We start from the raw sequence: 23,520 nt of genomic DNA on the forward strand, positions 1-23,520 counted from the left end.
CCCCCCCAAAAAAAAAGTTTTATGTGGTATTTTCTTCAAAATTTGATTCAGATAAGGTGTGCAAGCATTACCAGGTATCATAAAATTGCACAAAGATCTTTCAATTACTGGATTTCTTAAATTATAGAGAGAATAAGAAAATATAGTTCAAACTATACTGCGCATATCTTTAAGCCATATCATGTTAAAGACATGAAAGTCAAACACAAACTTCAGCAAACAGGAAGTATGTGAGCCAATGCTCACTAGTAATACCCCCGCTCTGATGTGAATATACACTCTCATGAATCCCACAATATGGCATGCCTAGTCAAAGAGAGTGTCAAAATTTCAAGCATCTTTGATGAGTAGTTGCTGAGAAAACTGCGACAAAAAATTGTTACAGACAGACACACAAGGGTAAATGAGTATACCCCCCTACTTCAGAGTGGGGGTATAATTATAACAACTGTCGCTTACTACTGCAAATGATCAATAAAAGATCTCTCATTACAAATTTTACCTGTTATTAATCTACAAAAATTTTCTTGATTAATATCTTTTAAAAAATAATTTTTATATAATTTCACATCTACATCCCTACTGATAAAAAAGCTTCCAGACATTGAAAGTTGCTATTCAAATTCATAATAAAGTTGTTGAATAAAATCTACATATTCCTGGTACTTGACAACAGACAGCTTGAAATGGACAGTCTTTTTCACATCCTCTGTTTCTCAAATGCTTTTCCAAATTAAATAAATAACTTTTACTTTATAATATTTACAGAGTACTGTGACTGAATGTCTTGAATTTAAACACTCTTTTTGAAGTGTATCTCTCAAAGGTTGGCAGCCTTGATCTGTTAAAAAAAAAAAGAAAAGAAAAATCTCTATTAATCTCTAAAACTTAGAACAATCATAATTGAAAAATTTACTTTGCTATAAAATAATTACAAAATAACTTACGCACATGTATAAAAAACAAATCTCCCTAAATGACACATTTCTTAACCAACATAAAATCTTAAATGAATGGAATCTTTGATAATGATGTTCAACACACTCAGTTGTCAAAGCTGAATTAAGCATCTAAGTTAAAAAAAAAAAATCAAGGCTTAAATAGTACATGCAGGATCATATGATCCTGTCCACAAGTTTCGATGAACTAAAGTAGATGTTAACATTCAGTTGAAGTTACCCCAACATATGTACGTATTTTTTTAAATCAAGAACACAGTCAATGTCAGCTATTTAACATAGAGAAATAAAATTGTTTATCTAGATGCACCCTCTTTCTTCTCTTATGTAGATTTTCCTTATATACATGTATATGCATACAAGTTATTAATCCTAAATCACTTTTTGACCCGAGAACAGCTGCAAGATAATTTTCAATAGGTTGCTTCCCCTTATGTGCATGTGCTCCTTTTCATGAAGTTTTCTTTAGTTAAATTTCTCAAGATTTTTCAGATTAATTTTTTGGTTAACAAATAGTACTGTGTCATACAAAACTCACAACTCCTCTCATATTTTACCTTATCTTCCTTTTGTTAACAAAATCCACTTTTCCAACATCTCTCTCTGCAGTGAGTCTATCATTAAGTCATTAACTTGTCTTGTCTCCAATACAAAAGTTTTCCTACACAACAGGTATATAAAAAAATAACAACCTTCATACATGTAAGTTGATATGAAAATATTAAATGTACATACATTGTAATTTATTGAAAAAAAATAATTCTAACCTGGACAACTTTTAGCTTGGTTGGCATTGTTATCATCTCTGTTGGCATAATGTAATCTGAACTTTCTAATTTACCCTTCTATCAGGTGGCTATAGTTGCTCGACACATACCAATTTTTTATCCATTTCCTGAAAAAAATGAAATTCTAATTTACTATGTGTATTAAAATGTTATTCCTTTTAAAAAGAAACTTACACTAGTGATTCAGGGGACCTAGGTTCAAATCCTGGTTTGCTCCATCCCATATTTATTTGGTGCCATTGATCACCCCTCGACTTGCAGGTAAAAGGCTTGCCAGGGGTAAAAAGAACTTGAGTTGTGTCTTCAAGGGCAAATACAATTTAAGGAGGGAGGAATTTGGCGATCAGACAGGCTTGATCCCCATCGCCAGATCACTCAGTTAATAAACATGCTAAAGCACCTGATTAGTGATACAGAGGGTTGGGTTCAAATCCTGTCCTTGCTTATGCAGCATTTTCCTGTTACACACCTAATGTCAATGGCAGAGAAATTCAAGAACTTTCCTGTCATCAATAGACAAATATTTTGGTGACTAATTGTCTGAGTTCAGCTATACGGTACATGTTAAATTAAACTTTTTACCTCAAAGGCTAAGAACATACAAATTACAGTTTTCTTAGAGACAGTATACTAGGCAATCTGGATACATTTCCTTTGTCTGACATGGAAAAAAACTCCCATATTCATGACAGGTTTTCTTAATTTTTCACTGAAAATAACAGCTTAAAATATGATTTTTTTTAATCTTGTTTACCTAAAAGTTATGCCCCAATACACCTTATTTGACCAAGTTATAGTCATTAAAGGAATCTATTTCTCAAATTAAAGAAATTGTAGGCTCCTTTCATTTACTAATTCTTGACCTTAAGAAAAAACTGCAACAAATAAGTTTCAAAAATTGACAGAAAAAGCGATGTCGGCCATCCGTATGGAACAGCGTCCAATCATAAAATTATGTATTATCTAAAATATGGTTGAAACGATGTCAGAGACAAACTAATTATTCATTGACAAACATCTAAAAATTATTAGAATATATTTAGGTCATTGATTTGAAATTGGTATATATGATTTTTCAAAGGAGAGTACAATTTGAAAGACAGTACAAAAAGTGGAAAACTACTGTTACTGTTATTTGATAAAAATAAAATTATGACATGATTATATAATAGTGTTGTAATTTGCATGCACTATGCCTAAATAGTAGTCAGGGTTTGACACATGGTGCACGAGCCGGAGGCGAGTGCACTATGTGTCAAACCCTGACTACTATTTAGGCATAGTGCATGCAAAGTACAACACTATTGTTATTATTATGCTGACTGCTGTATAAAAACGACAACATTTTCTCCCTTTCCAATGTTTCATCATCTCTTACATTCATGTTAGTACATCCCTATCATGACGTCACATTGTGCTACATGTACATTATCTTTTTTCTTTAATTTTGAATGATCCATGTACAGATACATGTAGTTTCAGAGAATTTTAGTTGAGTGAAGGGGAAAAAATTGCACGAAACTATTTTAGAAAATTAATTTGTTTATTTTTTTTTCTTTAAGTGTAAAACATTTGAAACTAAGTTTATATATATTATAATACAGTGCTTTAGACAATGTCATCTGTGGCGTAATCGGTGGCGAGTCAGACTGATGATGTCGGGGTCGTGAGTTCGATCCATGGCGTGGGAGCTGTTGGATTTTTTTCAGAAAAAGAAGCCACGCACTAGCTATTTCGGCATAGTATGTTTACGATATATAATTCCTTAGAACACTATGCGAAAATAGTTGGGTATTGATTATATAGAGACAAACTGACAGGAAGCATAATAATGTGTAATAAATAAAACGCAACATCAGACTGGGCTCTGCAGCTATATACAGGAAGTGTGCATACTGATGATACTCTTAAATTATCGTTTATTGAATTTTAAAAATTTACTCCATTATGGTCTATATGTAAATATCACACACACACTAGCAGTGCATGTGGCTAAATCAAGAAAAAATTGTATGTGCACCACAAATACTTGATAATCATAGGTAATAAGAGATAACAGAGCTCACCTCAACGAATGTTGTCTTTAAGTAAGGCAAAGTCCCACACTAAACTAATAATCTAGTAGTCTGCATCCCTACATGTAACATTTATGCAATTTTAGTCTAATAGGGCTTGCAGTTACTTGGGAATGGACTTACCTAAAAAATTTAAACTAGTCACTCATCCAGAAAATGTAAGTCAAATCCACCATCTGAAGCAAGTTTGAGAGAGTTTATCCCATGATGCATCATCATGCAAGTTTGGTCCAGATTGCCCTTATAATTTCTTGGTAATGGACCTGTTAAAAATCTTTAAACCTGGTCACTTATCTGGAAAATGTAGGTCAGATCCAACATCTGAAGCAAGTCCAGTAATGTGCATCCTTAGATGTATCATCCATGCAAGTTTAGTTAACACCAGGCTTATAGTTACTATGAAATGAAATCTGCTCCAAAAACTTTATCCTGGTCACTCATCAGGAAGGAAAATGTAGGTCATATTCAGCATCTGAAGGAAGTCAAGTATAGTGTGCATCCTAAGATGTATCATTTGTACAAGTTTGTTCAACCTAGGGCTTATAGTTACTTGGAAATGAAACCTGCTTAAAAAACTTTAATCTGGTCACTCATCTGGAAAATGTAGGTCAGATCCAGCAATTGAAGCAAGTCCGGTAGTGTGCATCCTTATATGTATTATCCATGCAAGTCTGGTCAATATAGGGCTTATAGTTACTTGGAAATGCTCCTTTTAGCTGAATTTGCAGCATCTGAAATCTTGACTGGTATAATGAAACATACTAGAAGCATCCTTCATGCATCTCTGATTAATATAGGGCATAGAAGTACAGCTGACCTTCTGTTTTTTGAACACGGATATATCTCAAATACCATGGATATGTCGAAGTTATATTTTGAAGTCCCATCTGCTTATTCCTTAAGTATTTTACCCTGAATATCTTAAATCCTTGGTTATCTCAAAGTATTTTCTTTGTCCCTTTGAGTTCGAGATAACGAGGTTTGACTGTACTTGAAAACAAATCTGCTCCAAAAACTTTAACCTGGGATGCGGACGCCTGCACTGACGGTATTACATAAGCTCCCCAACTTCGTTGAGGTGAGCTAAAAATTCAAAATCCATATTCTTGACGTTATCATGAAACTAACTTAATGTCATACTGGGCTGTGCAGCTTGTATATACAATCTATTCACACCTATAATTTTTGTGAAATAGTGTATATTGTTTAATTTTTATATATTTACTAAATCATGGTCTATATTAAAATTATGTTGTAAACATTTGGCAGAGTGGTCAATATCAAGAAAATTATGGCATTTGTCTAAGAACTTTCTGGACAACCCTCATACAAGTACTCGTTTAACTCAAAAATCTTTATTAAGGTCATGAAATACCCAATTTTCATCTAGAATGTCACAATGATCTGCAAAACTCAAAAGGAAAAAAATTGGTGGTACAATTTGGTGAATGAAAATGTATCAAACAAAAATCTAGCATAAAACCCATTATTAAGGTGACCAGAGATATATATATGATCCTTGAAATTTAAAATCTTTATTAAGGTGACCAGGTATTCAGGGTTGTCCATAAGAACTGAAATAGAAAGAGGACATTTTAAAAGTGGAAGGCTGTCTTGGATTCCTCTGCTAGTGAGGGTTGAGGAGGCAATGCAAGAATAACTGGGGGATTATGTCATTACGGGCAGCGAATTTACCTGGCCCCTGAATCTTGAAAACAACCTTGGGTATTCTGCATTTAAGCAACATGATTCCTCACTATTCCTTAACACTGAAGAATAAAACATCCTTAAAAATCAAAAATCTAGCTTACATGCATTAACCCATCATTAAGGGGACCAGAGATATATGCATGATTCTTGAACTTTAAAATCTTTATTAAGGTGACCAGGTATTCAGGTTTGTCCATAAGAACTGAAATAGAAAGGGGACATTTCAAAAGTGGAAGGGTGTCTTGGATTCCTCCTCTAGTGGGGTTTGAGGAAGCAATGCCAGAATGACAGGGGGATTAAGTAATTACAGATGGGGAATTTCCCTGGCCCCCACATCTTGAGTACAACCTTGGATATTCTAAATTTAAGCATGTAAAACATTAATCAATTACATTTAAGCAATGATTCCTCACTTTTTCTTAAAACTGATAAATAAACTAATCCTGTAAATCAAAAATCTAGCTTACATGCATGAAACTATCATTAAAGCTGACATGAATTCTTAAAAGCGCAACATCTGCATCAATGTATGACTTGTTTCATACCAACTAGCCGTATTCTGCCATATTTCTTTCAGATACCTTGTCTTATTGTAACAATATATACCCCAATGCCCTTGTTACACTTGAGTGAGTTTTTGGTTTGGCTATCGACGCGTGCACATCTCCGACAGTAAAGTATCTGGGAACACATGAATTGATGAAAACATTTCAAAACCACAGCAGATAAAAACAGTCATAAAGATATTTATAAGTATCGTTTTGAATAATATAAATGCAAGTTTGGAAGAAAAAAACATAGTTGTGCGTGTTTTTTAAAAGCATGCCAATATACAGATATATAGCATAATTAACTTGGAATAATTCACAGTAAAAATTGTACAAACAATTTGCAATTATCTATTGTAAGAATGGAACAAACAACCAGCATATTTGATATGCATGTCCATATGCAAATATAATGGTGCATACCGAGAGAACACGTCGAACGCTGTAAACTTATTCATACCTGGAAAATAGACCAATGTACCCGTTCGAAGATGTGCACATGCCGAGTGATTTACACCTTGTATTTCATTGAAATATGCATCGCAGAAAAGTAATAAACTCTATAAATACTCAACAGTAAAGACGTTGTCATGTCATCATACAGCCTAGCACTCAAATACACTTAGTCTGTGCTGATCAGATTTTGGTCAGCTAGGGAAAATATCAAAAGTGAGAAGGGGAATTAGTATTTACGCGACTGGATAAAAAATAAGAAATCATTAAAAAAAAGTCTGATTGCTGTTCATGAAGTGAAACTGAAAATTGTCTAGATCTAATAAACATACAAACATTCTTTGTGTGTTATATATTGCATTACAGGCTTCATATATAATTTTTTAATTATGAAACAAGTCCTACATTGATGCAAATGTTGCGCTTTTAAGAATTCATGTCAGCTTTAATGAAAGCTTCATGCATGTAAGCCAGATTTTCGTAATTATCTAAAAACTAAACTGAGTAGTTTGGTGTGAGAAAATTATTTAGAATACAACATCAAAGCATCTAACCAAAACACAATTAACAAATATACACACATGTGGGGAGTAGGGGGGGGGGGGAGAGGGGGGGGGGAGATACTCCCTTTTTTGAGAGTGTCTTTCAGACACGTAGCATTGTTTTTGAAAGGGGACAGCCGGAAGAAATATTTGACACTTTACTGAAAAATCTTTGACAAGCTAAAAAAATGCTCTGGAAAAATGGGAGGGGGCATCCCCAATCCCCGCGTTCTACAGGCCTGTCTTTAATGGTTAATTTTGTAAGGATTTTTTTTTTAAAGAATGGCTGGTTCTCCCCACTCTCATCCAATGATACTGTATTGAATACTCAAATATTTTTCTTCTGAAAATGATAGTATGAATGGAATCTGTCCTCCCCCTGACTACGGATTTTTTTCAATCCCTTTTTTCCTTTTTCATTTTTCCCCCAAGTATTTCGGCATTTTTCTGAACCCCCTCCAAATTTTTAAGTGCCGAAAGTTTTGTTTTTGTTTTTGTTTTTTTGGCTTATCAATCATTTTACTGCCCCCTGCTCCCCATCGCATATACACATTTTGAGAAACAGTGCTACGTGCCTGTTTTATATGTATGTATAGGAAGCCCATCCAGTTTGAAAATTTTCCCTAGGTAGTATAAAATTTGATACCTATACAATTTCTTGTATTTTAAGAGAATCTGTAAGGATCACTTGAAACCCTACACGCAAGATTGTGGATAAATACTTTTTTGCACTTTCATACAAGTATACACACACACATTCTCTCTCTCTCTCTCCCTCTTGTGTAAGCATACATGAGTGGTTTCAAGAATCTCCTCACTTTACATTTGGGTACACGGTTAGAACTATTTCAATTACCAATGTTACTTTCATATATACTAGGGATGTCAATTTTATTCGAACAGCTTAGTCGAATAGTTGGAGGCTTTAGTCGAATGATAGTCGAATATTCGTTGAAATTTAAATTAATTTTTCATGTCATTTTCACTATTTGTCTTTTATAGACTAGTTGTACAATATTTAACCTACGCTATCACCATTATACAACGAATTTCTGATTTGTAAACATTTACGTAGTACAATAAATACTATACATCTACATTTATCCAATGCATTTGATTTCAAAATTAATATAATATTTACTGCACATTTTATCTAAATGCAGGATATCAAATGCTTGCATTTGTCCTTTCTTGTCATAACGAGACTACATATACCCGTTAATTGAAGCCATTTCTACCTGTCGTGTCAGTGACCTTTGACTGGTAAACAATTAAAGCGTGCCTCTTATAAAAACAGAGAGAACTTTTAATTATGAGATTTTGTGCAAATTATCAATACAATCTTAACAAGAGGCCCAGGGGCCACATCGCTCACCTGAGCACTATGGCTAGGAAAAAGCAGAAATCAGTTCAGTCTTGAAAGGTTGAAAAGTTTAAATATAAAAGTGGGGGGGGGGGGGGGGATGAATTGAACAAATTTGAATGTACATTACCTGAGGATGCTTCCAATTAAATATGACCAATCATGGCTTTGCTGTTCTTGAGTAGAAGATTTTTACAGATTTTTCCTATGTATTCCTATGTAAAACTTTGATAACCCATTGTGGCCCCACCCTACCCCCAGGGGTCATGATTTGAACAAACTTGAACCAATATCACCTGAGGATGCTTCCAAATAAATATGACCAATCAAAAGTTTGCTGTTCTCGAGAAGAAGATTTTTGAAGATTTTTCCTATATACTCCTATGTAAAACTTTGATCGTCCATTGTGGCCCAACCCTATCCCCGAGGGTCATGATTTGAACACTACCTGAGGATGCTCCATTGTAAATATGACCAATCATAGCTTTGCTGTTCTTGAGAAGAAGATTTTTGAAGATTTTTCCTATATATTCCTACGTAAAACTTTGATCGTCCATTGTGGCCCCACCCTACCCCCAGGGGTCATGATTTGAACAAACTTGAATCTACACCACCTGATTATGCTTCCAAATAAATATGACCAATCAAAAGTTGGCTGTTCTCGAGAAGAAGATTTTTGAATATTTTTCCTATATACTCCTATTTAAAACTTTGATCATCCATTGTGGCCCCACCCAACCCCCGGGGGTCATGATTTGAACAAATTTGAATCTACACCACCTACAGATGCTTCCAAATAAATATTACTAATCATAGCTTTGCTGTTTTTGAGAAGAAGATTTTTGAAGATTTTTCCTATATACTTTTATGTTAATTAAAACTTTAATCTTCCATTGTGGCCCCACCCTACCCTGGGGTCATGATTTGAACAAACTTGAACCAATATCACCTGAGGATGCTTCCATATAAATATGACCAATCATAGCTTTGCTGTTCTTGAGAAGAAGATTTTTGAAGATTTTTCCTATATACACCTAATAGATGTTAAACTTTGATCGTCCATTGTGACCCCACCCTACCCCTGGGGGTCATGATTTGAACAAACTTGAATCTACACCCCCTGAGGATGCTTCCATATAAATATTACCAATCACTGCTTTGCTGTTCTTGAGAAGAAGATTTTTGAAGATTTTTCCTATATATTCCTACGTTAAACTTTGATCGTCCATTGTGGCCCCACCCTAGCCCCGGGGGTCATGATTTGTACAAACTTGAATCTACACCACCTGAGGATGCTTCCATATAAATATGACCAATCATAGCTTTGCTGTTCTTGAGAAGAAGATTTTTGAAGATTTTTCCTCTATATCCCTATGTAAAACTTTGATCGTCCATTGTGGCCCCACCCTACCCCCGGGGGTCATGATTTGAACAAATTTGAGTCTACACTACCTGACAATAATTCCACATGAGTTTCATCTTTCCTGGCCCATTGGTTCTTGAGAAGAAGATTTTTCAATAATGCCATTAATTTTTTGCTATTTCGTAATTATCTCCCCTTGGAGGGGGGCGTGGCCCTTCATTTGTACAAACTTGAATCCCCTTCACCCAATGATACTTTGTGCTAAGTTTGATTGAAATTGGCCCAGTAGATCTAGAGAAGAAGATGAAAATGTGAAAAGTTTACGACAACGACGACGACAGACAACGGAAAAAGCTCACTTGAGCCTTCGGCTCAGGTGAGCTAAAAAGACTGCATGATATTAATATCCATTTAATTACACTCATAACTGTCCCCCAGTTTACATGTATTTACAATTTTGTAACAGCTGTTTAATATTCTTTATGAATAGTTGCATCACGTCAGATCTTATGGAATTGCAGGTTGAAGCTTTATAATTTGAATCTACAAAACCAAACAATTCTTGAACGTCCTCTCCATTTACAACAATCAGTGGTAAACAATCCTTGATAATCATGTTTGTGATAGCAACATTTTTATTTCCGGCTCTGACATCCCTAATATATACTAATAGTGTAATTATCTCCCCTTGGAGGGGGGCGTGGCCCTTCATTTGAACAAACTTGAATCCCCTTCACCCAATGATACTTTGTGCTAAGTTTGATTGAAATTGGCCCAGTAGATCTAGAGAAGAAGATGAAAATGTGAAAAGTTTACGACGACGACAGACAACGGAAAAAGCTCACTTGAGCCTTCGGCTCAGGTGAGCTAAAAAGACTGCATGATATTAATATCCATTTAATTACACTCATAACTGTCCCCCAGTTTACATGTATTTACAATTTTGTAACAGCTGTTTAATATTCTTTATGAATAGTTGCATCACGTCAGATCTTACGGAATTGCAGGTTGAAGCTTTATAATTTGAATCTACAAAACCAAACAATTCTTGAACGTCCTCTCCATTTACAACAATCAGTGGTAAACAATCCTTGATAATCATGTTTGTGATAGCAACATTTTTATTTCCGGCTCTGACATCCCTAATATATACTAATAGTGTAATACATGTACAGTACAGCTCACGAGTTTCTTCCACCCCACCGTGGAAAACACACGGTGGAAAATACCCCGTGTTACACCGTGTACACGGAGTTCCACGGTGTGCGTATATTGCGATTACACCAAAGACGCACCGTTTCACACCGTGGACATTACCGTTTCATCGGGTGACCCTCCGTGTTCCACCGTGGAAGAAAATTACGGAGGGAAATGGTTTGTTTATAAAAATAATTTTGGAATTGAAATTATAGGTATGTTGGTTTAATTGCTAGAAAGAAATAGTAAATGAAAAATTATTTAATTCAAACAGCGCACTATCATACATCATACATGTAAGGTCGTAACATAACAGCGGCGTTCAGTGTAGACTTTGGTTCACTGTTGACGGTAAACATGTATATATCAATTGAATAAATTTATTTTGATTTCTGTTGAATTCATATTTCATATTCAATTGAAAACAAAAACAACTACATGTCGATTGTGCAAATTAATATATTTCTGACGTATGCAATAAGTGCGCAGGTACAAATCCAAGTACAGGTACATTGTCTTTGAACTTAATAATTATTCAATGTGAAACATAGATACAGATCGATAATTTTAGTTGTTATTTTCTCTGTGAAATGATATGGTATTAAAGGTATTGACAGTAAAGGCATTTACAAATAATACCTATGATATCAGATAAATTAATTTAGCATCATCTGATCACTACATCGTAAATAATAATAGTGAAAAAAAATGTCGAGTCAGTATATTATGATATTCATATGGTATATGAATAAAGTCTTATTTTGCAGAAATAAAATAAAAAGTGTAGACCACTTTTCAATGAAGATTCGAAGTTGCTACATGTGAGGAAGAAAAAGTACATGTACATGCAAGAAAAAAAAAGCAAAACACGTAGCATTCACTAAAAAAAAAATCTTATACGCAGTTTGGTAGTCGTACAATCGGCAAATTCACATGAAAATCAAGCAGTTGTATGCATCCATTGATTAAACTTGACATTAAGAGACATAAATGTAAAAAAAAATTCAATGTTTGAACATTTATTTCGGTCGAATATGTAAAGTGTCAGTATTTCTATCTGGGTATTTTTTTTAATTACTACTTAATCTTCTACGATCAGTACGAAAAGTTAAAAAAATCACTTGAACTGCCAATGCAGCATTCTAAAAATTCTTTTACAAATTATATACTATTCACTTTTTTCGTAATAATTAAAAATTATTTTGAATTCCATATTTTATAATGTTAAGAAACGAGAGAGAGAGAGAGAGAGATTTACTTTCAGGTTCATCCTTCTGTTCTTTTTTTTTCTCATATACATATAATGTATCTCTCTTATTTTTTTTTTTTAAGAAATCATAGTTCACCTCCAGTTTTTATTAATCGAAACGAAATAGAATCGGTGCAATTTAGGTACGAGTTCAACCGGAATCCACGTGCTCTACCTGTCAATCAAATACCGGATATCGATGAATTGCAGAAACTTCTTGTGTATGTATGGAGTCGCTCCTTGGCTAATATATTTCACACCTGTTCAGAAGAAAAATATATTGGGACATTCAGTAGCTGTGGCCCTTGGAACATTATTCACATGTTGAAACTCTAGACGAGTGTATACTATACACCTCAACTGGCTTCGAAACTTACACGTGTCGGGAAGTTAATTGGAACTTGAAAAATAAACAACTACTAGTATTTATTTAATTGTTTATAGATTTTTTAGTACAGCAACATATTTTTAAAAAACAAGTTACAGTTACAAACGAATAGTATTCGAATGTTATTCAACTGTATCTAGATTATATAAAGTCGTTATATACTGTAACATAACTTACTGGTGAAATGAAGAAAAAAGAAATCATAACTCTCCATGTCGTAAAATTGTCTCTCTTTCGTTGATTTTATTTATCATTAAAATGCTATTTTTGAAAAGGATTAGAATAAATCCTTAAAAAGGACAGGTAATACAATAAATAGGCAAATGTAAATATTGTTCTTTTTTTAACATGTCCGTGTAGAAATTATCCATAAAACTCATTATGGAAAGGGGGGCTGTTATTACATATAGGGAGAGCACATATACAGTATGCTTGCTTTTATTTAATGGTTTGAAAAATCTCCGTTAGGCACTAGTAAAATATAAAATCTTCAATCTAGTTTTTCATATCTCCTATGCATATGCTTAGTTAGGCAGTGAACCTATTAACAATTATAGCAGACTTTTTTTTCATACACGTACGTTACGGAAGAAAACTGTTTGGCTTTTTACATCATTGTTTAACATAGAACATATTGCAGAAATATCATTTTCATTGAATAGTATCATTGGAAATTTTTTCCATTATCGACGTCATTGACAATATTGTTGAGCATAACTATAACGTTTTACATCTTATCGTTTACATATTGTGATTATTCTTGGCGACAAGTTTTGTGAAAAATGTCGTGCCCATAATGCTTCGATCTGTACACAAAATGCAAGTTAAATATTAAGGTTTATATTTTAAACATAATTCTGAACAATTACAAACAGACACAGATGAAAAAGTGGGGCATCTTCAATACCTGAATATCAACATTTCATATTTTCTGATGGGCTGGGCAGAGATTTACTCATTACACAGAGACTACATCGGGTCTCATCTCAATATGGGTTCCATTACGGGACGGAAATTTAAGTCAATCTTTTCATAGCTATTTTTTTTCATCCGATTCAAATTAAATTAAACAATATATTTTCTGAGTCGTATTTTGATGTAGTAATTATTTACATATACACCAGTTTCTACAGTAATTTATAATTAAAAAAAAAGTACGTCGGATAAGATAATCAATTGACAATTCCAAATGGATTTCCAAAGCATAGTACAAATGCAGAATATTCCTTTATTTTTTTCCAAATAACACAAGATTGCTGACTGCATGGTAAAATTCCGTCTTTGTTAAATTCATTGACACGTCAGTACAATATCGAAAGTAGGAAACTGCACGCTGCGGATGATATGCATTTCAATGATTTTTATTCTAAAATCTCCAATGAATTATTTTAAAGTAATTTCAAACCACTTAACGTTGATTAACCAGCACGGAGTTCCACGGAGCAAACGCACCGTGTCCCACCGTGTACACACCGTGTCGCACCGTGTGGCAGCTTAGCGCTGAAAACGAAACATCAAAGACACCGACATTTTTCAAAGTCCACGCAAAAGCGTGGACCAAGGGTCCACCGTGGCCGGTGTTTTCCGGAAGATACTCGTGAGCTGTACTGTACTAACTCAACTTCAATTTAAACCAAAACATGTACTGTAGATTATTTTATATACACATAATTATGTCTGTTCTTGTCGGTAATTGTATCAATCATGCTTGTAATTTGTGATGCCTGAAAGGGCCCCGATTTGAAAATAATCTATGTACAGAAACAAATTGTTCAGTGTTGCTTAAATTTACGATATATTAGTTTTAGTTTTATATCTAAAACAGTTGAAGCCAGTTCATTGTACGTATTTAAATATATTTGATCAAGGAAAATCCGACTTTTTTCCGACGTTTGTTTAAAATATATTGAAGAATGTATTATACATATTCCACCCCCACCCCCTCCTTTTATTTTCTTTAAAAGATGTAAGATCTGTAACAAGAATGTATGTTTATGTATTAAATTTGATGTAATGAAGCCACATTCATGAACTATTAATACATATATCGAAACAGTTATTTTGATTTCTGAAACGTTTTATTTGCGTGACTATTTTGTGTAATCAGGCAAAATACCAGTGTCACTTTCACCTTTGATATTTTCCCTGACCAAAAATACTGATCAACAGGGACCACATGTGTTTAAGTGCTAGTGACTATGTGTTTACCGTTGAGTTACAAATGGATTTATTTCTTCCGTGATGCATATTTCATTAAAAAGGAAGTTATTCTCTCGACATGTGCACATCCCTGTACCGATAGCAGTATTTCAGGTAGATTTTAAAGCATTCGATGCCTTTTCTCGGCATGCATGCATGTACATCTGAATTTGTTACACTTGAATGCATAAGTTGCATAGTATGTGCATATACATGTACCGTGTAGCAGGCATAATGCTCAATAGTACAGTGTTATTTGAAAAATGAGGTAGCATGTGGTAGCCTTTTCTTGTTTATTGTTCAAATATATGTGTGAATCAAACATGCACGTGCTATTTTGATTTTAATGCATTGCATCTAAACTATTCAAAATTTAAATACTTCTTTACGGTTTTCAGTAAAATTCCTAGTTTTTCAGATTTATGGTATGTTCCAAAACTGCTTTATCAGAAATGTGTACAGGTCTACATGTTTTTATGTCAGTTCATGGCGTGTTCCAAGACTTTGCTATCAGAGATGTGTACATGTCGACAGCCAGGCTAGAAAATCACTCAAGTGTAACAAAGGCATCAGGGTCATCAGGGTTTATATAGCCGGTAAAATAAGAGAGCGAATCTGAAAGAAATATGGCGGAAAAAGGGAGTACGAGAATGAAATAAGTTGTACCAGGATGAAAATATCGCATATTTAAGAGTTCATGTCAGCTTTAAGGGGACCAGAGATATATGTATGATCCTTGAAATTTAAAATAATTATCGAGGTGACCAGGTATTCAGGGTTATCCATAAGAAATGAAATAGAAATGGGACATTTTAAAAGTAGAAGGGTGTCTTGGATTCCTCTAGCTATGCTAAAGGGGGCTGAGGGGGGAATGCCAGAATAACGGGGATTATGTCATTACAGGTATGAAAATTCTCAGATATTATAAAGTTAAGCAACACATTTCCTTACTACAGGCAACTCCAAATGGCTCAAACTTCGATCTTTCGACATTCTTGATTGCTTGAAATATTAGCCTTGGGTCTAGTAGCCCTTTTCACAAAAAAACTTAAGTTTTTGCGTAAGATTTTAACTTAAGAATTTCTTACGACAAGAACAGATTCGTAGCAGATTGAAGTTAAGATTTTATTTACGACAGACTTCATCCCTAGCAACAACTTCAATATGCTTTATAATCCTTAAATAAGTGGGTGAAAATAAAAATAAAACTTAGATTTTAACATTTGTCAGCATAACAAACATTATTGACAACAAATATTGAATGCAATCGTTTGTGAAGCAAGGAAGTTTAAAATCTATGTCACAATCAAAAGTCTGACGTAAAAGAAGGTCATAAGCGAAACTTACATCGTAAATATTTTGTAGTGTAATTCACTTAAATTTTTGACAATGATTGTGAAAAAAATATAAAATATTATTGTAAGTTGCTTTACAAAGTTCAATTTAACGTGTATTTTGGTTTTTGCGGTTATATTTTTACAATAAAATCATTTTTAAAATACTTAAGAGAGGGTTGGGGCTCTCGTAAAGTTATGACAGATTTTGCACTTACGACTTTCTTAAGAATTTTTGTAAAAACGATTTTTATCATAAGTTTTCACTTAAGATAAAAATATGTTGTAAGATTTTTTGTGAAAAGATCCACAGATTTTTTTCCCTATATAACTTAGCAAATTTTCTCTTGATCTCTTAACTCTCAATCTCTCAAAACCCTCAAAGTTAAAATGCAGACCCACTGTGCATAATCTATTGTATTTCACCATTGATACCTCAAAGTGGATATGTGTACAGCGTTACATAATTAACAACTTTACCTTCACCTTTAGAATATATTTCTTTACAGTGTAACTAAAAAATCTTTTTGGTGACCAGATTCTGAAATTATATATCATTCTTTCTACATGCAGTAAAACATGCTTATAGCTAACACACTTATAATGAATTGACTCTTAGAGCAAAGTGATTTTTATTCCCTGTGACTTTAAAATATATTGTAAACTTAATGGATATATAAACGAATTACACTTATAATGAAGCAAAATTTTCCATCCCTGGCTCTTTGTTATAAGCATGTTTTACTGTAATTCTTACAAAATTTTGTGATAAAATATCAGGAAAAAGATGACTTTTGGTCACAAAACTCACCTGAATGGAATTGCATGCATAATTTTATTTTAAATTTCTTCAAAACTAAAAATTCTAATGGTTAAATTTCATCAAACAAACAGCCCTAGGAATCAACACTTTAAATTACCTCAATTAAACACCAAATCCTCCTTCCATTCTCATAGTTGTACAACACGTCTTCTTCATGTAAGTCCTTTCTTGTTAGCATGTATATGCAACTGTTTTCTTTTACCAAAACTTTTAATTCAATCCACTGATTGGTTTGTTTCATTTTCATTGTTGACATCTGTAGGGAAATAAAAGCTTCATAATTACAGGTATTTTAATCAAACTCAAAAGTACCTCTTTTAACAGATTATTAATCACTCTAAAATCTAAATGTTTTCCTTAACATGTAAATAAGTCATAACAAACACATTTTTAAAATATAAATACACATTTCTTTTTAATCTGTAACCTACTGTAGTAGAAAAGGAATGTATAAAGAAAATAAAAGGTTGGAATCGAACTAAGGACACCTGTTTCACTAGTCAAATGTTCTAACCATTGAACTATCAAGGCTGATTCATATAGTCTAAACTACTATTTTGTTCACTCCTTCAACAGTCTTTGATCTCAAAGACACGTAACAAGTTCACCTATCTGGAATTAATCACAAGCCCCCATCCCCCCCATCACACCTTTGTTTGAATTAAAGGAAGCTTTAAACACTGCTCACTGAAGAGTTCTACATTTAGTATAGGTATCTCTCAATACCTCAAAGTATGCAGGACTGCAATCATGTGTTGTGGGTTTGTGTTCAGTAAAGTGTGCAGAGTTATGCCTAGGTCACATTTAAGCTGATGGTCAGGCAAATCAAATTTTTGTCGTATCGTCAGCTTAAAAACATGATCAGCTGACAGTAGTATCGAGCGACGTGGAGCAGTCACATTAATTCCTAAGAACACTGGTAATTTTCAAAATTTAGATAATTCTAAGTTGGCCAATAGTCGCCCAATCATCGTTCACTAAGCCACAGTTTGATTTTCACCATCAGCCAACATTTACAAAAACCCAATTCCAATAATGTTGACCCATCGACGACCGACTTTAAGAACTGTCTACCAACGTTCGGATGATGATTGAAGGTTGGTCGACAGACTATTGTACGACTGCTTCAATTGAAGGAATCGACCACCGATGCAGAGAAAATTATAACATGGCCCAACAGACACAAAATTGGTAGGCTGACAAAAAAAGAGGTCAAATTCGGGCAAGACAATGGCAGATGAACAGCTGACTGTTGCCTGAAGAAGTTTTTTTTGCCTCAAAAACTGTCACCCGTTGGTCTTTCTTGGAAATGTGACTGGGGTTTTTGAAAACATGTAAACATTAAAACATAGACACTTCGAGGTATTGAGAGTAAATAACAACAGATTATGCATATCAAGACTGCATTTTGACTTGGAGGGATCATGGATTTCTGAATCAAGAGACTGAGAGTTCAAGAGATCAAACGTAAATTTGCTTAGTTATATAAGTAAAAATATCTTTGTAGTCACCTTTTCATCACCTGAAAGATTGGAATTTCCCTGTTAATTAACTACCATTTTGCTTTCTTCTTTGTTTCGTTCAAAATTCATTTAATTTTCCCTTTTTTCTCACCATTTTTGCAATGAGGTCAGTTATATTTGTTAAAGGATTTTGTGTCTAATACAAGGAGTAACATAACCACAATTCAGATCATAATAGAATTTGGCATACATATTACATTTAAGGAGGCTGGGGGTCAACAAATTCAGGGTTAGAAACTCCTTAAAACTACAACTCGCAAATAATTGCGAGTACCAAGAAAGTGAACTCGTAATTTTATAAGACTACTCGCAATTTTCATATAAAGTTAAATTCATATAAATTAAATACATGTAACTTAAGGAAAAAGTAACTACTGTACAATACACAAAACACAACTACAGTGTGACTTTTATTTAAATTACTGATTTAAATCAAAGGCATTGTGTTCTGTCATATTATATAATTTTGCTACAATGTCAATGCAAAAAAAATCAACTCGCAAGTTTTTGCGAGTTACTTAATTTTTAACTCGCAATTGGGGAATTCTAACTCGCGTTTTGCGAGTTGTATATAGTGAATTTCGAACCTGAAATTAACCACAAATTATAACCACCAGATTTAACTTAATTTTTTAGATATGGTATCTTAAGCTGTGAACTATCATTTGGCAAAGAAAAATTTCAAAAATTTTAGTTTTAAAATTTGATCATTTTCTATATCTTCATATGGAGCTCTTCTTCTAATGGAGATCAATATAGTCTAAAAATGGCCACAACCCCCCAGCCTCTTTAAATCTTCACATTTTGCTGCATGTTTATGACATCATGGTATGAAAATGAAGTCAATATGTTGATGACTTGTGTCAAAACCAGAAGTCTCTGATGAGACTGTAGCTCTGCTGGTTTGTACTTTAACAATTTTTTTTTTAAATAAATAATTTTTAATTAGACAATTTCAATATTATTGTGTGTGTTAATTAATTTCACATGTTATAATGAATATTGGACCATAATCTGTCGTTGTAAGCTGGCAACAAAAAGAAAAGTATAAATTCGAAATGCAAGTCATGTACACAAAACGAAAGTAGGGTCCTGAATAAGTCCCGTGCATCTCGTTATATCCGGAGTCCACTGTACTGGGTTTCTGGTCTTTGTTATGAACTAAATTTTTGTTTTGTAATACAGAGGAATATGAATAGCAAGTTTAGTTCAGGGCTCGACATTAACTTTTTTTCCTACTTGTCCGTTCGGACAAGTGACCAAGACATTTACTTGTCCGAACTTCAACTTCACTTGTCCGAAAATTTTTCAATAAAGATCTAATACTGTGAACTTGAAAACTAAAATAAAGTCCATTACACATGACATGTGCTTTATTGATTCGTCATGTTATTGATATTTACAACAAACAGATAAAACGAAATTTTATCTAGGCTTTCTGTCCTGATAACAACATAAATGTCCACAAGTGAACCAAACTTCGTTAAGTTCGTAAGTTCCATGCCTTTTCAGTAGTATGCAATTAGTGAACTTCGATCCCGATACAATGTGAATTCAATTAATAGCGATCCCTATCAGGATCGAAGTCCGGTTTTTATGTACAGCTTCCGTCTTGAAACTACCGATTAACTTTCACAGTCGTTCTTATTATTATTTAGAGACTCCTTTACATTAAAATGCACTTGTCCAATCGGACAAGTGCCCAGCAATATTAACTTGTCCGTAATTTTTTTTCACTGGTACCGGGCAAGCGGACAAGCGTTAATGTTGAGCCCTGTAGTTATTACAGATCCAACCATATTTTCATTAATTTGGGGGATAAATGACTATTGGGAAAATTAACACATTCAATTGGGAAGAAAGGTACCTCTTTTGAATTAGGAATGGGGCCCTTGAATGGCCCTAATTATAGACAATCGAGAGCCCTAAGGCATCCAGGTGTGGTTCCCCGACAGCTTGGCGAAACGAATTGAATAACTATCCTACTTCCCCCCCCCCCCCCCTTGGGATCCCTAATTCTAAATGTTATATGCAAAGCCAGCTGTTATAATACTGCTAATTTCTTTTCCAAAACTGGTTGTTTTACCATTACTTTCATCACCATGCCTCAAAGAAAAATCCAAAAAATTTCAAGAGTGAGAAAAATAAAAATTCTTTCCGATGGTCATGAACATACACCTGCCTACCAATACATAGCTATAAACATGTGGTAAGCACTTTTTATGGCTGTAATGTATTACCGAACATTTTCTAATGTAGTAGGTTATCATTACAGAAAAAGTTAAAACCTGCAGTTTTTAACACACTGAAATTGGATTCCACGTAAAAATACTAATTACAGTTTGTGTACACAATGTGGCATGATTATCTCGTGCAGAAAGACGATGGGATTAGTTAGTTACGCTTCATTGCATATGATACCTGTGAAATTGATTTCAAATTAATGACATTGTTACATAATTTAGCTAATAAAAAAGAAATATCACCTCTTTACTTGACTACTGACAACATATTTATTATTTATTTGGCACATTATCAGGTCTGGACGATTTCCAAAAATGGAAGTCAAGAACGATAACTGAAAGTTGCCATAAGTATACATCATATACACGTAAATATTTTTCTGCCCAATCAGAACACAGCATTTTTACACATCCCAAAACATATTTCAAAGGGGTTAAAGTTAAAACTGAATATGTATCCAATATTCCATCTGCGCTCACCCAACGGTGATACATGTACTGTTAATATACAGGGGTTTTTCTAGGTCTTTAAATCAAGAGCCTGGGCTTTTCTATTTGGAAAAAATAGCAAAATTTGGTTGTAATTAGCAGCAGGGACCTATATATTGTTAGTATATAGGTCCCTGTAAGCAGATTAGAGAAAATATCATATTTAACACTTTTTTTTCTAAATGAATTCGAGTTTTTCTTCATTTGCAAGGTATTAATTGATTTATTTTACATTCAGTTAATCAGTTTATGGAGCATGCCTTTTAAATTTTTTTTAGCATCATTCCTGTTACATGTATACATGTTACTGAGTTCGACGGACATTATTCTAACCATACTTGTTTGTTTCGATTGTCTTGTGTGCAGGGGTGTGCAATTACCAACGCCCGACGCCCGGGGCTACCAATTTTAGAGATCGGGCTATCATAAATCTATACTGCGTTAGCCCGTCGGGCTATTAAACACTGGTAAATCTAAAACGAAAGTATACATATATTTACGGCGACTGAATTGATGTACGAATTTACCTTGTTGTAAAATCATAATCTTTAATTCGTTTTAACCTATATGTTTTGTGTGTTGCTATCGCCAGTCGTTTCAGTGACATAATAATTATAGCAGGGACCTAGTATATAGGTCCCTGATTATCATAGTCGATAAAAATAGGGAGAAAAAAGCGCAAACCATTATTTGTTTTATTTATTTCAACTTAAATGTTTTTTTTAACCTTTTTGTTATACTTATACATGTATTGTTTTCGGTAGTTAATGGGCTAGTGACTGGCAACCTCGGGCTAGTAACTTTGTTACTGCCACTAGCCCGACGGGCTAGTAACTAATTTTTGTAATTGCACACCCCTGCTGTGTGAGTTCTTACGTCCACTGTTCTTGGCAACTTAGCCCATCTTCCCGTTTCTGACCACTCCATATTGACTTCGGTACAAATTATGAGAGCAATGAATTCCTAATAACTTACCTTTTTTTTTTTTGGTTCTCTCCAAATCTTTGCATTTACTTAAGCGCCATATTGAGAACATTAAGAATTTTGAACCCGATCTAAATTCAACGGATTTCTCTAAAATCCATATCTTCTAAGTAATTTTTAATAAAATTTTAAGCTCCTTCAAATTTTCATTAATCATATAAATCACATTTTTCCCATTATTTTGAGTACAACTGGAAGTACATGTTTCTCATTTATTCCTTGTAAATAAAATTTCACATCAAATATTTATCTTTGTTTTACTTTGTGTTGCTGGAATTCAGTTCAACCTGACTATCCCAAGAGCAGACTATTATCCCCTCTTAGGGTAGCAGTACAGTAGAATAGAGGGCCGTAGGAACAGAGAAGTGGTAATGGTGGGGAATGTTGGACACAAGCCCCCCCCCCCCCCCCCTCTGAAGAAACACTCAAAAATATCATTTTTGAAACAGAGTAGATCATAATTCATTTGTTTAAAGTAACACTGCTAGACTTTCTTTATTTTATATGTGAAAAATGACTTCAAGGATGCACCAGAACCCACCAAAATGTATATTCATTTATTAATGATTTTAATTTAAGGATTGCACAGGATTGAGTCCTGGAAAAATCTTGTGGGTGGCATATGCCCCCCCCCCCCCCCAAAGGTATAAGTAACACAGGCACTTGATTCAATAAAAAAAAATTAACCCATAGCATAATAATATTGCGTTATTACTATACTATGGGTTAAAAAATTTATTACTGAAACAAGTGCCTGTGATAAGTAAGTAGTAATGAAAAATACTAATAAAAGTACTTCATAACACACTAATTGGTACAGTGTGCCCCAAAGAGGCATATAAGTAAGAAGTAAGTACAAGTAAACCCAATTTTATTAATACACCAATTAGCAGAGTTATCATACATGTAAGTACATGTATCATACAACAAAAATATGTATGTATACTTATCTTGAAGCTTTTTGGACATTTAAATCTTCTATTTAGAATTTTATTGATTTTTTTTTTTAAATTGGGTAGTTGTGGTACACTACCCCCGTTTTATATCCTTTTTCTTTTGCTAATAAATACATTTTATCATTTCATATAAAGACTTCAAAATTATCTTTGGTAGACCCAGGATTTTTTAAAGGGGGGTTCAACAGGCTAATAATGGGGTCTGGGCCAGTGAGGGCCACCTTGTGGCCCCAGTGGGTAAAGGACAAAAGCCCCTTTAAGCTCCCAGGATTTGGGTCCTTTTTAAATCAGTTTTGTGAGTTGTGTTATGTATATTTTATGTATAATAAAAGCA

At 33.9% G+C, this 23,520-nt stretch overlaps 1 protein-coding gene and 1 long non-coding RNA gene across 2 annotated transcripts in view; both read right to left on the reverse strand.

Annotated features, from left to right (window-relative positions):
- Positions 1-22,265, reverse strand: LOC133178984 (uncharacterized). Its single transcript, XR_009720081.1, has 5 exons — positions 22,222-22,265; positions 17,089-17,247; positions 1,727-1,854; positions 1,517-1,620; positions 1-841 (listed from the first exon to the last, which is right to left on the reverse strand). It is a non-coding gene; the product is annotated as an uncharacterized LOC133178984 (long non-coding RNA).
- Positions 1-23,520, reverse strand: part of LOC133178980 (BTB/POZ domain-containing protein 8-like) — a 39,014-nt gene that overhangs the window by 9,651 nt on the left and 5,843 nt on the right. The gene's annotated exons all lie outside the window — the stretch shown is intronic.

This window comes from Saccostrea echinata, unplaced genomic scaffold, assembly GCF_033153115.1.
Source record: "Saccostrea echinata isolate AGI-Se365-2 ecotype Australia unplaced genomic scaffold, CSIRO_AGI_Sech_v1 ptg000004l, whole genome shotgun sequence".
NCBI classification, from domain to species: domain Eukaryota; kingdom Metazoa; phylum Mollusca; class Bivalvia; order Ostreida; family Ostreidae; genus Saccostrea; species Saccostrea echinata.